Genomic DNA, 14,335 nt, shown 5'->3' on the forward strand with positions numbered 1-14,335 from the left:
AGCACAGAGCAGCATAAGAGCCTAATGAATTTGCTTTAATTGTTCAGATTCGTTGGGAACTGATTCGATCCCATTCTCCAGCAGACCTAGGGTGGTCGGTGAACCAAGTGGTGCTCATTCATTCAAGAAACCAAGAAAATAACAGTTGGAACTTGGGAAAGCTGAAAAGGCCTTTCAGAGAGAGAGAATTAATAAACTTTCAGAGAGAGAGAATTAATAAACATCTGATACAAAAATACATTCCTTAGAAGGAGAATCTTCCTAAAATTAAGTTTTAAGAAAATTCTCCCTATAGTTTCAGAAAAATAGATTAAACATGATTTCTTATACTCTACATTACTTTACTTGGAATAATGCTACACATTTTTATGTCTTTACTTTTAATCTCAAACTCATGTGTTTTTTCAATTGAGGTATTTTATTGAATTATTAAACATCACACATAAGTCTGGGGAATCATCTGGCATCTTGTTTGTGTAGCTGGACAACTCTTAGATCTTATTTATCAGGCTGCTGAACTGTTCCTTGTTCAGAGATATATATACCCTCCAAACATTTTCTGATTTTTTTTTTTTTTTGAGGTAAGATCTCACTGTCACCCAGGCAGGAGTGCAGTGGCATGATCACAGCTCACTGCAGCCTCAGCCTCCTGGGTTCAAGCCATCCTCCCACCTCAGCCTCTCAAGTAGCTGGGGCTACAGGCACACGCCACCACACCTGGGTAATTTTTGTATTTTTTTTGTAGATGGGGTTTCACCATGTTGCCCAGGTTGGTCTCAAACTCTTAAGCTCAAGGGATCCACCCACCTTGGCCTCCCAAAGTACTGGGATTACAGGCATGAGCCACTGCTCTTTGCCAATATCCTTGTTTTTAACTGTTGTGGCTTGCTGAATCAAAGCAGCTGAATTTGAAACAAGTTCAATATCATTTCCTTCAAGAACTAACTCGTCTTTCTGGGCTTGAGATATTGAATGAGCAACACCTGGCCTCATCCAAACCCTGCAGATTTATTTTTCACCCAAGAAATTTCAGATTTCAACAAAAGACTCCTGGCTAACAATGTTGATGGGGAAGTGAGCATGCACAGCTCTCGTCTTACAACAGAAGCCCCATGCAGCACCCTGGATCATGTTCTGTTTGTGACTACAAATAGTGCCAATGGTAGCCAGGTCCTTTCTATTTCCCCACGCTTTGTCAACCTGGAGCCTCTTCTTTTCATTTCTAAGGAGACTGAGTTCTCCACTGATGTAACTGGAGTCCCTCCACAGGGGTCCTCTGGGGCCCTTCACAATAACTGTGTCCCTTCACAGTGATGTTGACATCTTCGGGAATGTCAACAGTCTGATTGCTAAGAATGGTCTTCAATCTCGCAGTAGATGTGACAGAGAGTCATGTATTTTTTGATGCTATTAGCGGGGCACAGATATATGCCTTTCTTTTTCTCTTCAACGTCTTACTTCTTCCATCCCTCCTTTGATATTCACAGAAAATTCAGAACTAGTGTCCTGGTCTAATTTGAGGTTGGTTTTTTTTTTTTTTTTTTGAGATGGAGTCTTGCTCTGTCCCTCAGGCTGGATTACAGTGGTGTGATATTGGCTCACTGCAACCTCCACCTCCCGGGTTCACGCAATTCTCCTGCCTCAGCCTCCTGAGTAGCTGGGATTACAGGTGTGAGCCACGACACCCAGCTATTTTTTATATTTTTAGTAGAGATGGGGGGTTTCACCATGTTGGCCAGGCTGATCTTGAACTCCTGACCTCAAGTGATCCACCTGCCTCGGCCTCCCAAAGTGCAGGGATTACAGGACTAATTTGAGTTTAATTCCAAGATTTCTGTTTCTGATTTTCTTTCATCCTCCTCCCCCAAACCTAAGATTAAAACATACATTCTGTGGCTGCAAATTCATGAGATGAATAAAACAAATACAGATAAATCCATTATATGTATGTATGTACATGTGTGTATATATATATGTATGTACGTGTGTGTATATATATGCATGTGTGTATGCATGCATATATATGTGTGTATGTATGTATGTGTGTGTGTATATATACACACATATAAACCTTCTGCTCTTTACATTTATTTTGCTAGGAGATGAATGTTAGGAGTTGAGGGAATTGGTTTTTCAAATTATTTCAGAGGAACAAAATTAAGTTTCATAGTGAATTTCAACTTTTCCATTTAAGAACTCCCAGGCAACACTTCTTTCACAACCATATCACATTTATCTATTGCTTTGGGACATTCCTTCATTTTTGACTTTATCCTCACTGTGGTGTGCGACAGCATTTGTTTATTCTTTATCATCACATCTTCCTCCTCTCTTCATTCCCAACTTCAAGTTATCTCCTCTTTCTTGTCTGGAAAAGACCTTACATTGTGAAGACCTCAGCTTTCCATAAAGCCAACCATTTGCAAAGAGTTGGTAATTTCTGCGTTCTGTGGCATTTCATAGATGTGTTCCCCAGGAGATAGTCATTATTTTACAGTGCCTCAGCTTTAATATCTTTTTTCTCATATGAAGATAAAACTGAAAAACAGAACACATCGCCCCTACATTTCTTAATATTTCATCATTTTAGGTGATTTTTCATCTTGTGAAAAGTTGCATTCCATCAAGGGACAATGATGTACATTCTGTGCAGTGTAAAAACAATTTGCTTTTGAGGATTGCAGTGCTCAACACAGAGTGAATATTTACAGCTATGTCCCTTTCAAAGTCATCCCTGGAGCTGCTAATTTGAGCCATCTCCATGAGTCTCAGAAGAGGTTTCTAAGCTGTCAATTTCCAAGTGTCATACATTAAAATATTTTTGGGGAGAGGCTAAGTAGTTACAGAATGATGCTAAAGGATTCTCTATGTTTTTGGACTTGGATAAAATTCAATAAAAGAAATGCCCATATTACAAAATCTACTTTCCCAACAAGAACCATTCCAGGCAATTTGAAGGAATAGGACCTGTGGTATTTCTTCTGTGGATTTCTTCTGATCTTTGTCTGTTCTCTTCTTTCTATTATAGTCAAAATAGGAAGGGGCATGTGTGTGTGTGTGTGTGAGAGAGAGAGAGAGATAGAGACAGACAGACAGACAGACAAGGGGTAAGGGGGGTAAGGAGGGTGAGGAGGGTGGATCCTGCCTTCCCTCTGTGGCTTCTGCCTTTGTCAGAGAACTTCAGAGGACGGCTATAATGCCTGTTCTAAACAAACAACATATGACTCGTATTTTCACCTCCCCACCACCCCCTCCACGGGTTTCCTATGTGTACTTCAAATGCCTGATAACCTTGGTACGAGAACTGGTTGTGTTACTCCGGCCTTAATCCCTTTATCAGGCAGCAAGTTTTTCCTTTCCTAAGGAGTGAGCAACTAAGCCCAGGGTCCAGCATGGGCTTTGTAAAGAGCTGCTCGGTCTCCTCAGCAGCAGCCAGTGACAGCTCGTCTGGGTTTCGTCAGCTCCCTGGGGCTGCATTTCACCAGGCCCCCTTGCCAGGGCCTCCCCAGCGTGTCATGTCAACAAGTGTCGCACCTACTGCAGAAACAGCCCTCAAGTTTCATCACAGGGATGCTAAAATACATTCTCCAGCTTCAGCAATGACCTAGTTCATTGAAGGGCGGGGAAAAAATGCTCTTCTTCCAGAACTTCCCCGGGCATGGAATTTCCCTTCTTAGGAAGATATGAACTTTCTGGAAGCAGACCCATCTGTGCTTTGACCTGATCGTGGAAGACCCTGAGCCCTATAAACTCCTTTGAATCCCTGTCCCGGGAACAGGGACACCCAATCAATGCCTCACACACAGCCTGGGGAATCCACAGCCGAGCCAGCCCTCCTATAACATTTCTTGGACAAAGAGTACTGAAAAGTAAGTATGTAGACTTTGGTTTTTATATAAGGAATGGCTGTGCTTTCAATATATAGTTGTTTACATTTTCTGCAACAAAGAACGAAGCAGATGGTTTCCTTATGAAATAGAATGAGATGAAACAAATAGTGGCTATATGGGATATTTGGGCATATAAGGTTTTAAAGTGGGCAAACTCTCACGGTCTTGTAATTTAAGTCCATTTTGACCCTTTTTGAAAATTATTGCTATTTTTAAGTGTGCTTATTTTGGCTTGATAATAATGAATGAAAACAGTTTCTTTCACATCATGTCTATCTTAACAGTTAGAAAAAATATACAGAATGACTCAAACGAGTGATACGTAAAGCTTTGCAAAGTAACAGAAAAAGTTAAGTCAACTATCCAGGTAACTCAGGCCCCAGAGACTTTTGTCTGAAATATTTGAGTATTTTAGTTGAGAGTTATTCCTTTTACTGTGAATTAACTGAATGATTGAAAATCTCTCCTATCTGGGTAGACACGGGAGTATATTGTCTGACAACAGGTAATGCAATTTGCTGAAAAGCTATCAGGCATTTCAAAATGGCTGATGTAAACATTTATCGAGTTGGTAAATAGATTTTTAAAAAAATGTAAGGCAAAAAGTCAGCCAAAAAAAATCCATCAATTAAATGCCACCACTGTCACATTACAGTTTAATGAACACATCTAAACTTTAAAAGCCTTGATTAAGGGTGTCAGTTACAGACATTTGGCAATCATTTAAAAATAGATAAAAGCAAGAACGGCATTTAGAGCTGCTTCTGCTCTAATTATTTTCTTTCCACAACCTTTTCCTTAAGTAAAGGTAGCCTTTATTTCTAAAGATTAATTAACCAGGAATGGTCATTCCAGAGATATGTGATATGTTTTATAACTCTATATCAACTAAGGACAAATTGAAGGAGTTTTTTGCTGTGTGGCTTCTGAATTGAAACCAAGGATGTTGTGGGTTACCTTCCGAATCAACAACTTCACAAATCCTGTATTAAAAAGCATAGATGGCCAATAACCATGTTCAGATCTTGGAAATCAGGACTTAAATTAAATGAGCTTTAGCTCCCAAATTACATTGTCCTTTTTTTGTTTTGTTTTGTTTTGTTTTGTTTGTTTGTTTTTTGTTTTTAGACAGAGTTTTGCTCTTGTTGCCCAGGCTGCAGTACAATGTCTCCGTCTCAGCTCACTGCAACCTCCGCCTCCTGGGCTCAAGCGATTCTCCTGCCTCAGACTCCTGAAGTAGGTGGGATTACGGGTGCCTGCCACCACGCCCAGCTAATTTTTTTTGTATTTTTAGTTGAGACGGGGTTTCACCATGTTGGCCAGGCTGGTCTTGAACTCCTGACCTCAGGTGATCCACCCACCTGGGCCTCCCAAACTGTTGCGATTACAGGCGTGAGCCACCGTGCCTGGCCTATATTGTCTTTTTGATGTTTTTACCAAACATTTAATCATAATTTGGGGAAGTTTTTAGGTAGGGCAGAGTTCCTATTGTCATTACCTGCAAAGTTTTTTTCTCCTCCAATTTCTTGAGTTTTTAACAGCCTCCTGAACACTTGTGTGTAGGTACCAGCCCCTGTGATGGCGATGCAGTTGAGTTAGTATCTTACTCTGGATGGAGGTGGGAGGAGCAGGGGAGGTCCTGAGAAAGGCTTTGGAGTCAGATTTGGAATCGACTCCTAACTTTAGCATAACTTTTCAACCTGTTTGAACCCCAGTTTACTCATCTGTAAAATCATAACAGTATTCACTTTAATAGGATTGATGGGGGATTAGATGAATAAATATACCTAAAGTATCGTCGAATCATAGTTTCTCAACAAAAGTTAGTTTTTCACCTTAATTAAAAGCTTCTGTCTCTTTTTTTTTTTGCTAAAACTTTAGACTACCATAAATATAACTATATAAAGTAATAGAAACTACACATTATCTGCATGAGTGCAATAATCAAACAAACATAACACAGACAATTAGATTCTTTGAGAAAAATTCTACACTTGGAAACAATGTATTTGAAAACAAAATTAAAAAAGATTATATTTTAGAATGTATCTATGATAAATAAAAAAAATTTTTTTTACTGAAAATAGTTGATGGACAATTGATGCTTATTATCTAAAAGCAGAAGTAGAGATTTATCAACATCCTCTGGGAATGCTTTTTAATACATATCATTACCATATTTAAATATGAGTGTTTGGGAATCCATAGTAATGAAAGGCCTGTGATCACGATGAAAACTATGAAAATGAAGGCACACGCCCAGCCTTTCCTCAAAGATTATAGTCGAGTCTTGCATTGAGAGAGGTGGGGGCAGGAGTGGAGGTGAAAACCCTCTGAAGCAGACTAGCCTTTGGAGGAGCTGAGCAGGGGCGGTAGCTTTGGGCCAACTCAGAAGAAGTGTAGTTTCCAGGGTAGGGATCGCACTGTGGGCTAGAATTGCACGGGGTCAATGATAAAAGTACACAATGAATAGGGAGAAAGGCCAGTCAGGGATGGGAGGGAGCAGACGAGATTCACAAGCGGGCTTGTGGGCTAGCTCCCAAGAACTTTATCAGACATCTTTCTTGTTGCCCCTTGTTTTTACTGAGATACCCCACAGCTCTTTCCCAGGCACACTGGAGTACCTCGATACATTCTTCGCTTCGGTTACAGACAGGTTCACAAGGAACCCAGGATACGTTACTCTGGGTTGAATGCTGCCAAAAAGAAAAACTGAAAATGCAAACATGTAAACCAACTTGGGAGAACGTAATCATGTCATCTTAGGGTTGGCGAAAACGAAAGAATAAACACCTAACCTACATCAAATAAAACATTTGAACATGTTTCAAGCCCTTATTGGGATTTCCGCCTATGCACACCCACCGGGCATGGCCCAAATAGACAAAACTGATCAGGAGACTTCAGACATCAGCTCGAAGAGACAGGCAGCAAGTTGAAGAGAAGCTCAATTCCGAGAGTTCAGGTCTGGATACACTGCACCCTCCCTCTCGAGGGCCAGCCCCTCCACTGCTATCCTCATGTCCTGGCTGCACAACTCACCTTGATTTTCACTTGATCTTCAACCCTGCTCTTAGACAACCAGGCCCCTGCTCTTAGACAGACAGGCTCATTTGCTCCTCAACCCCTAGTTTAAGACCTTGCTCTGAGTCCAGTGGTTCTTAACTTTCAAGTGCAACAGAATCTAAATAGCTTATTAAAATAAAGGTTGCTGGGCTCCACCCCCAGAGTTTCTGATTCTGAAGTTTCCAAGAATTTGCATTTCTTCCTTGTTCCCAGGTGATGCTGATGGTGTGGCCCAGGGGCCACTCTGAGAACCACTGCTGTAGCCATTTCTTCGGCCTGCAGTTCCTGAAGAAAACCTATTTGTGCTTATTCTTTTCAACCACCAAACTTTCCTTACTTCTCAGGGGGTGCCAGAGACACAGATAAAGTGTGCCAGTGCTGCAAACACAAAAGGTTAACCCATCAGGGGCCCTGCAGGCAAGCAGTTTACAGTCTAGCTGCTGGGGGTGACACTGAATGTGGGGACAATACACTGAGGCTAATGGTCTCTAGTTTTTAGGGAGCTTTTCTTTTTTTTCAGCTGAGGATATCAGGGAAGCCTTCAAAGAGAAACCAGCATTTGAGCTAGGGGTTTGAAAACCTGGCGGGGTTTCTGAACAGACTGAGATGAAAAGTGGTCCTTCTATGTAAAGGAAATCCAGAAAAGCAAAATAAAAACATGGAGGGCAGAAAGAGAAAGAATGAATATGAAAATCAGAAATTAGTGTGGTTGGGCTACGCTTTTCACACTTCTCCTCCCCCGCCTTCTTGATGATGAAAGAATTGTCAAGAGTTAGATGGTTTTGATTAAGCCATTTAATCTTCAATCCATTACTTCCGTTGGTAACTTGGTTGTAACTTGATATCCAACATAGAGATCTGGAATGGAGAGCCAAATGGTAGGAATTTCAGGCACTGTGGGCCAATGAGGAGAGGGTATGCCTTCTAGAAGCAACAAAGAAATCAACTTGGCCGGGCTGGGTGGCTCACGCCTGTAATTCCAGCATTTTGGGGGGCCAAGGTGGGTGGATCACTTGAGGTCGGGAGTTTGAGACCAGCTTGGCCAACATGGTGAAACCCTGTCTCTACTGAAAATACAAAATTAGCTGGGCATGCTGGCACACGCCTGTAATCCCAGCCACTTGAGAGGCTGAGGCAGGAGAATCGCTTGAACCCGGGAGGGAGAGGTTGCAGTGACCCGAAATTGTGCCATTGCACAGCAGCCTGGGCAACAAGAATGAAACTCTGTCTCAAAAAAAAAAAAAAAAAAAAAGAAAGAAAGAAATAAACTCAAACTACCTAAATCAGTAAGAGGGATTTATTGCTCATACCATGGAAGGGTCCAGGAGTTTGGTCAGGACCCTGCTGTTTCCTGCATTTCTGGAAGCTCTGCTCATTTGTTTTGGTTTTATCAGGCCAGCTTTAGCACAGTCTCAAGACAGCTATTGGCTTTCACTGAGGTTCACATGCTTTCCTTTTCCTGTGGATGGTAGAGTGAACAACCTAAGCTTTGCACTGACTCGGTCACCCCTGAACTACTTTTTGGAGAGTGCCACATGTGATTGGCTTAAACTTTGGTTAATGACTCAATCAGTGACAAAGAGCACCACAGTTTAGACCAATCAGAGCCAACAAAGCAGGAAGAGTGAGGTCTCGCCAACCGAGTCCCCAGGCTGCTGAGTGACGGAAGAGGCTTGGTTAGGAGGACAAGCAAAGGGTCACTTTAGGAGATTTTAGATATTTTGGAGAAAGGCCTCTAAAATCTTACCACCTCTTCCCTTAGTCATAAAGTTAGCCATGGGGAGCATTTATACTTTAAAGATTTAGGATATTACTGCTAAAGGCAAGCCAGGAAAAATTAAAAAAAAAAATTAGGATGGGGGTGCTTTACAGTTCAGCCCAGACAAGTTAAAATGTTCTTCCACAGAACAGTCCTGCCTCAGAAATGGAATGAACCAGCCAGGCACGGTGGCGTAAGCCACCTGTAATCCCAGAATTTTGGGAGGCCGAGATGGGAGGATCACTTGAGGTCAGGAGTTTGAGACCAGCCTGGTCAACATGGCAAAACCCTGTCTCTACTACAAATACAAAAATTAGCCAGGTATGGTGGTGCATGCCTGTAATCCCAGCTACTCAGGAGGCTGAAGAGGGAGGATTGCTTGAGCCCAGGAGGTGGGGGTTGCAGTGAGCCGAGATTGTACTGCTGCACTCCAGCGGGGTGAAAAAGCGAGACCCTAACTCAAAAGAAATAAAAAGAAATGGAATGAACCGTTGGCTACAGTACTACACCCTACGGCCCTTTTTATTGGATGCGATGTTCCTTATCTCTAAGGCACATTTTATTTACTAGAACAAGATTAGATAAAGAACCATTAAAAATCTTCTGTATTGGGAGTCTGAGGTGGGTGGGGGGATTGCTTGAGCCCAGGAGTATGAGAATAGCCTGGGCAACATAGTGGGACCCCATTTCTATTAAAAAAAAATCTTCTGGAAATAAGGCAAGTGGAGGCATTATATGAAAAGTGTTCCCCTAAGACACTCTGACTGGCTGGGCTGAAGGATGAGGGCAGAAGGTGGCAGAGATCAGACTACCACTCTCCTGCGAATCTCTTCCCTGTCCTCACACCACTTTTTTCTGAATGGACTTGCTGACAAGTGGTTAGTTCAGCATAATGAGTTTTGGCTCAGTTAACTACACTCGGGCTCAGTTAACTACACTCAGGGTTGGTCTTATTTTTGTCGGGGGGTGGGGAGTGAGACAGAAGATAGCCTAAGATTTTTCAGGTTCTCCCCTATATTGTCTGATGCCAGAAATTCCACAGCATTTCACCTCTTGGTCACATTGAAAGTAAACATTCTCCCAAGAGGGATTAGTTGAAGTGGCTTTGGAGTTTTCATTACAGGGGAGTGAGGGTGGGAACATAAGGAGCCTGGGCAAATGCGGAGGATAAGAGGAAAATGAGCCAGAGAGGGGCTTTCTTTACTAGGAAGTGTTTGTGATGACACTGATGACACATTCCTAGACTGGACACAGCAGTTGGCCCATGACATTCAACTTCAAACCAAAGTGATTTTAATCAGTTAACTCATGGAAGGGGGTCCAATTACAGCACTGCCACACTTAGTATGTTTATAGCACCATAAGGTCTCCTTTCTTCCCTGTCTTTACCCCAAGATAGGCAAGAGGATGTATCCTTTCAATGCAGTACCTGGAAACTCAGAATCAAGAAACCTGGACTCTGTCACTAACAAGCTGTGTGACCTTGGAAATGTCACCTAACCTGTCTGTGTTTCAGGTGCGTTTTTCAGTTGTAAAATCAGGGGAGGTACTAAACTCTCACACAGGTTTTATTTATTTATGTATTTAATTATTTATTTTTTTGAGACAGAGTCTTGCTGTGTCGGCCAGGCTGGAGCACAATGGTGTGATCTCGGCTCACTGCAACCTCCATCTCCCGGGCTCAAGCAATTCTCCTGCCTCAGCCTCCCAAGTGGCTGGGATTACAGGTGTGTGCCACCACACCCGGCTAATTTTTGTATTTTTAGTAGAGATGGGGCTTCACCATGTTGGCCAGGCTGGTCTCGAACTCCTGACCTCAGGTGATCTGCCTGCCTCAGCCTCCCAAAATGCTGGGATTACAGGAGTGAGCCACTATGCCCGGCCTCGCACTGGTTTTATTTAACCTTGAGCTTTTTTTTTTTTTTAGCCCTCTCATAAAGATTGGAAACTGCCACACATTTTAAACAGCAGGGGAGAGGAGAGTCAGTGGAAAGACTCTTCCACCTAAAATAAATTCAAGACAAATCCAGAGGGAGCTGCTGCCAGCTCAGTATTCACCACGTTTATGTGACAAATTGTGCACCCAACACACTGTTGGGCACATGGAGGCGCTCACTATTAGTATTGAAAAGTTAGCTTTTACTTATTAGGTAAGATACATAAATTCAAGGTATCCAGAAAGATATACAAAGACTATCACTGTCTCCAAATGGCATGTCTTCTTTTCCCCCCGACACGTAGGCCTCCTCCCAGGAGCAACCAAGCTACGGCTTTCTTGTGTATTTCTAGTCAATATATGTATAAACAAGAATATTAGATTCTTTTCTCCTCCTCCTCCTCCTTCTTCTTTGCCTATAAAAGTGATCACATTGGCCAGGTGTGGTGGCTTACACCTGTAATCCCAGCGCTTTGGGAGGCTGATGCGGGTGGATCACGAAGTCAGGAGATCGAGACCATCCTGGCTAACACAGTGAAACCCTGTCTCTACTAAAAATACAAACAATTAGCCGGGCATTGTGGCGGGCGCCTGTAGTCCCAGCTACTCGGGAGGCTGAGGCAGGAGAATGGTGTGAACCTGGGAGGCGGAGCTTGCAGTGAGCCGAGAATAGTGCCACTGCACTCCAGCCTGGGTGACAGAGAGAGACTCCGTCTCAAAAAAAAAAAAAAAAAAAAGTGATATACATAATTTATTTCATTTAATGTATCCTGGAGATTATTCCATATCAGTGCATTTTTTTTATTCCATTATCAATGTCTCATTTTTTTTTTGTTTTGAGACAGGGCCTTGCTGTGTTGCCCATACTGGAGTGCAGTGGTGCAATCATGGCTCATTGCAGCTTCAACCTCCCAGGCTCAAGCCATCCTCCTGCCTCAGCCTCCTGAGTAACTGGCACTACAGGCATGTGCCACACCCAGCTAATTTTTGTATTTTTTGTAGAGATGGGGTTTCGCCATGTTGCCCAGGTGGATCTTGAACTCTTGGGCTCAAGCGATCCACCCACCTTGGCCTCCCAAAGTGCTGGGATTACACACAGGAGCCACCATGCCGGGCCTGTCTCATTCTTTTTAAATGTACATTGTTGTTAACAAGAAAAAAAGATTCTATTCTTTAGATATACAATAACCACATTCCTATTGATGGACATTTAGCTTTTGCTATCACAGGCAACGCCGCAGTGAATTTAGTAGGGGCTCATTAAATGTTTGTCTCCTTGCTCCTATTTTTAAAATTAACTTTATAATGGCATATTTTGCATATCATATAATTCACCATTTCTAATTGTTAAATGCAATGATTTTTTTTTTTAAAAACAAATCTACTAGGTTGGGCAATCATCACCATAGATTGGTTTTAGAAGATTGTCATCACCCCCAAAAGATCCTTCAGGCACATTTATTATTAGCATTCTCCCCGCTGCCCTCACCTCCAACCACCACTGATCTACTTTCTGTCTTTATAGTTTCTATTGGACACTTCATATAAATGGAATTATATTGTATAATTATATTGTATAATTCCATTTATTGTATGGTCTCTTGTGTATGGCTTCTTTCACTGAGCATACTGAGAATGTTTTTGAGGTTCATCTATGTCATACCATGTATCCATAGTTTTGTTTTTTTGTTTTTTTGTTTTTTTGTTTTGAGAAGGAGCTTCACTCTGTCGTCCAAGCTGGAGTGCAATGGCGCAATCTCGGCTCTCTGCAACCTCTGCCTCCAGGGTTCAAGAAATTATCTCGCGTCAGCCTCCCAAGTAGCTGAGATTACATGTGCCCGACACCATGCCTGGCTAATTTTTGTATTTAGTAGACACAGGTTTCACCATGCTGGCCTGGCTGGTCTCAAACTCCCAACCTCAGGTGATCTGCCCGCCTCAGCCTCCCAAAGTGCTGGGATAACAGGTGTGAGCCACCGCACCCCACTGTATCCATAGTTTGTTCTTTGTTATTGCTCAGTGGTATTCAATTGTATGGCTATGCCACATTTTGTCTACCCATTCACTAGCTGGACTGTTAGGTTATTTCCAATAGACATTTAGGTTGTTTCCAATTTTTGGCTATTATGAATAATCCTGCTAAGAACATTTGTGTGCGAGTCTTTGTGTGAATATACATTTTCATTTCTCTTGGGAAGATAACTCGGAGTGGAATTGCTGGGTCATTTGGTAAATTTATGTTTAACTTTGAAACCCATTTCCCGTTTAGAAAAAAACAAAAAGTGCAGCTTGCTGCCAGCACTCAATTTTACATAAACACACTCTTTGAGGCTGAAATAAATTTGGCTGATTTTCAATGTGAAAATCAAATATAAAGACTGTTTTTGGAGTTATTTCTAAACATAATTTATCTTTAATTCTAATGTAACAGAAATGCATGTAATATTACATTAGGATTGGAGACAACAGTATTCTCAATGGATTAGGAAACTGCCAAAGTGTTTTCCAAACTGTCTGTACCACTTTTACATTCCCACCAGCAATGAATGAGGGTTCTTGTTCTTTTCCACATCCTCACCAATATTCCACTCCAGCAAATCTGGACTCATGTTTCAGCTCTGCCACTTGCAGGCTGTGAGAAGTTATGCTTCTTACACCAACCTTTAGAAGTGACTGAAGCTTCCAAGTCATTAGCTGGGAAATAGCAAAGAACACCCACCAGACAAGTTCACTGTGAAGATGAAATACGATCTCATCTGTGAAGTGCCCAGCCTTGGGGCTGACACACAGTAGGCACCCGAAATGTGTTAAGTGTCTCTCCTGACATGGTCTGCTTCCTCCCCACGCAATTTACAGAAACCATCTTTGGATAAGGTTCCCTAACTAACATGGGACTGGGTATTAGGTGACAGAGGGTGTGGTGTCCAAATCTACAGTAACTGAGATGGCAAATTCAGGAAGACAATTGCCATTGGATTAGGCTGGGTAATCAGAACTAATCCCTCCTGTCCCCACTGAGTAGGTGCCCTGACTCCTGGCTTTCCTGCCAGCTCCACAAGAGCTGGTTACCCGTGGTCTGCTTGTGAGCTGTGACCTCTTCCCTGATCCTTTCAGCTGACAGCAAGCTTTCTGGTGACAGCAGCCATGCAACTTGCTGGCTATTGAGGGTAGGGGAAGGGGGATGCAGATTGCGGGTGTGCAGGGGGAAGGGGGATGCAGATTACTCAAAATAAACTTGACATCACTTGAGTGTTTTAAAAGTTCAAATAACACTCCTATAGCCTTTGTTCTACAACAATTTGAGAGAAATACATTATTTTTTAATCTTGCCAATGTTAAACCCAAAGCCACTGGCAGCAGCTAACACTTAGATAGTGCTTACTTTATATACTATTCAGAAGAGCATTACATACACTGACTCAAATTCCATAACAGTCAAATGAATAGATACTGCTATTATCTTAGTTTTATAGAAGAAGTGACTGAGGCAGAGAGATGATCAGCTACTGAGTGGCAGAGCTGAGGTTTGAGCCTAAGGAGCAGGTACAGGAATCCACGCCCCGCATCATGACATCACTCTGCTACCTGTTAAAGGTCCTGCCCATTTTAGAGTAGCTATTAAAATGTGATATGTAGGCCAGGCGGGGTGGCTCACACCTGTAATCCCAGCACTTTGGGAGGCCG

The 14,335-nt window shown here is 42.3% G+C and overlaps 1 pseudogene; it reads right to left on the reverse strand.

Moving 5' to 3' along the window:
* Window positions 1–498: 498 nt before the first annotated feature.
* Window positions 499–13,260, reverse strand: LOC116467779 (large ribosomal subunit protein uL6-like; annotated as a pseudogene).
* Between the last annotated feature and the right edge of the window lie 1,075 nt (window positions 13,261–14,335).

This window comes from Hylobates moloch, unplaced genomic scaffold, assembly GCF_009828535.3.
Source record: "Hylobates moloch isolate HMO894 unplaced genomic scaffold, HMol_V3 SCAFFOLD_5, whole genome shotgun sequence".
Lineage (NCBI taxonomy): Eukaryota > Metazoa > Chordata > Mammalia > Primates > Hylobatidae > Hylobates > Hylobates moloch.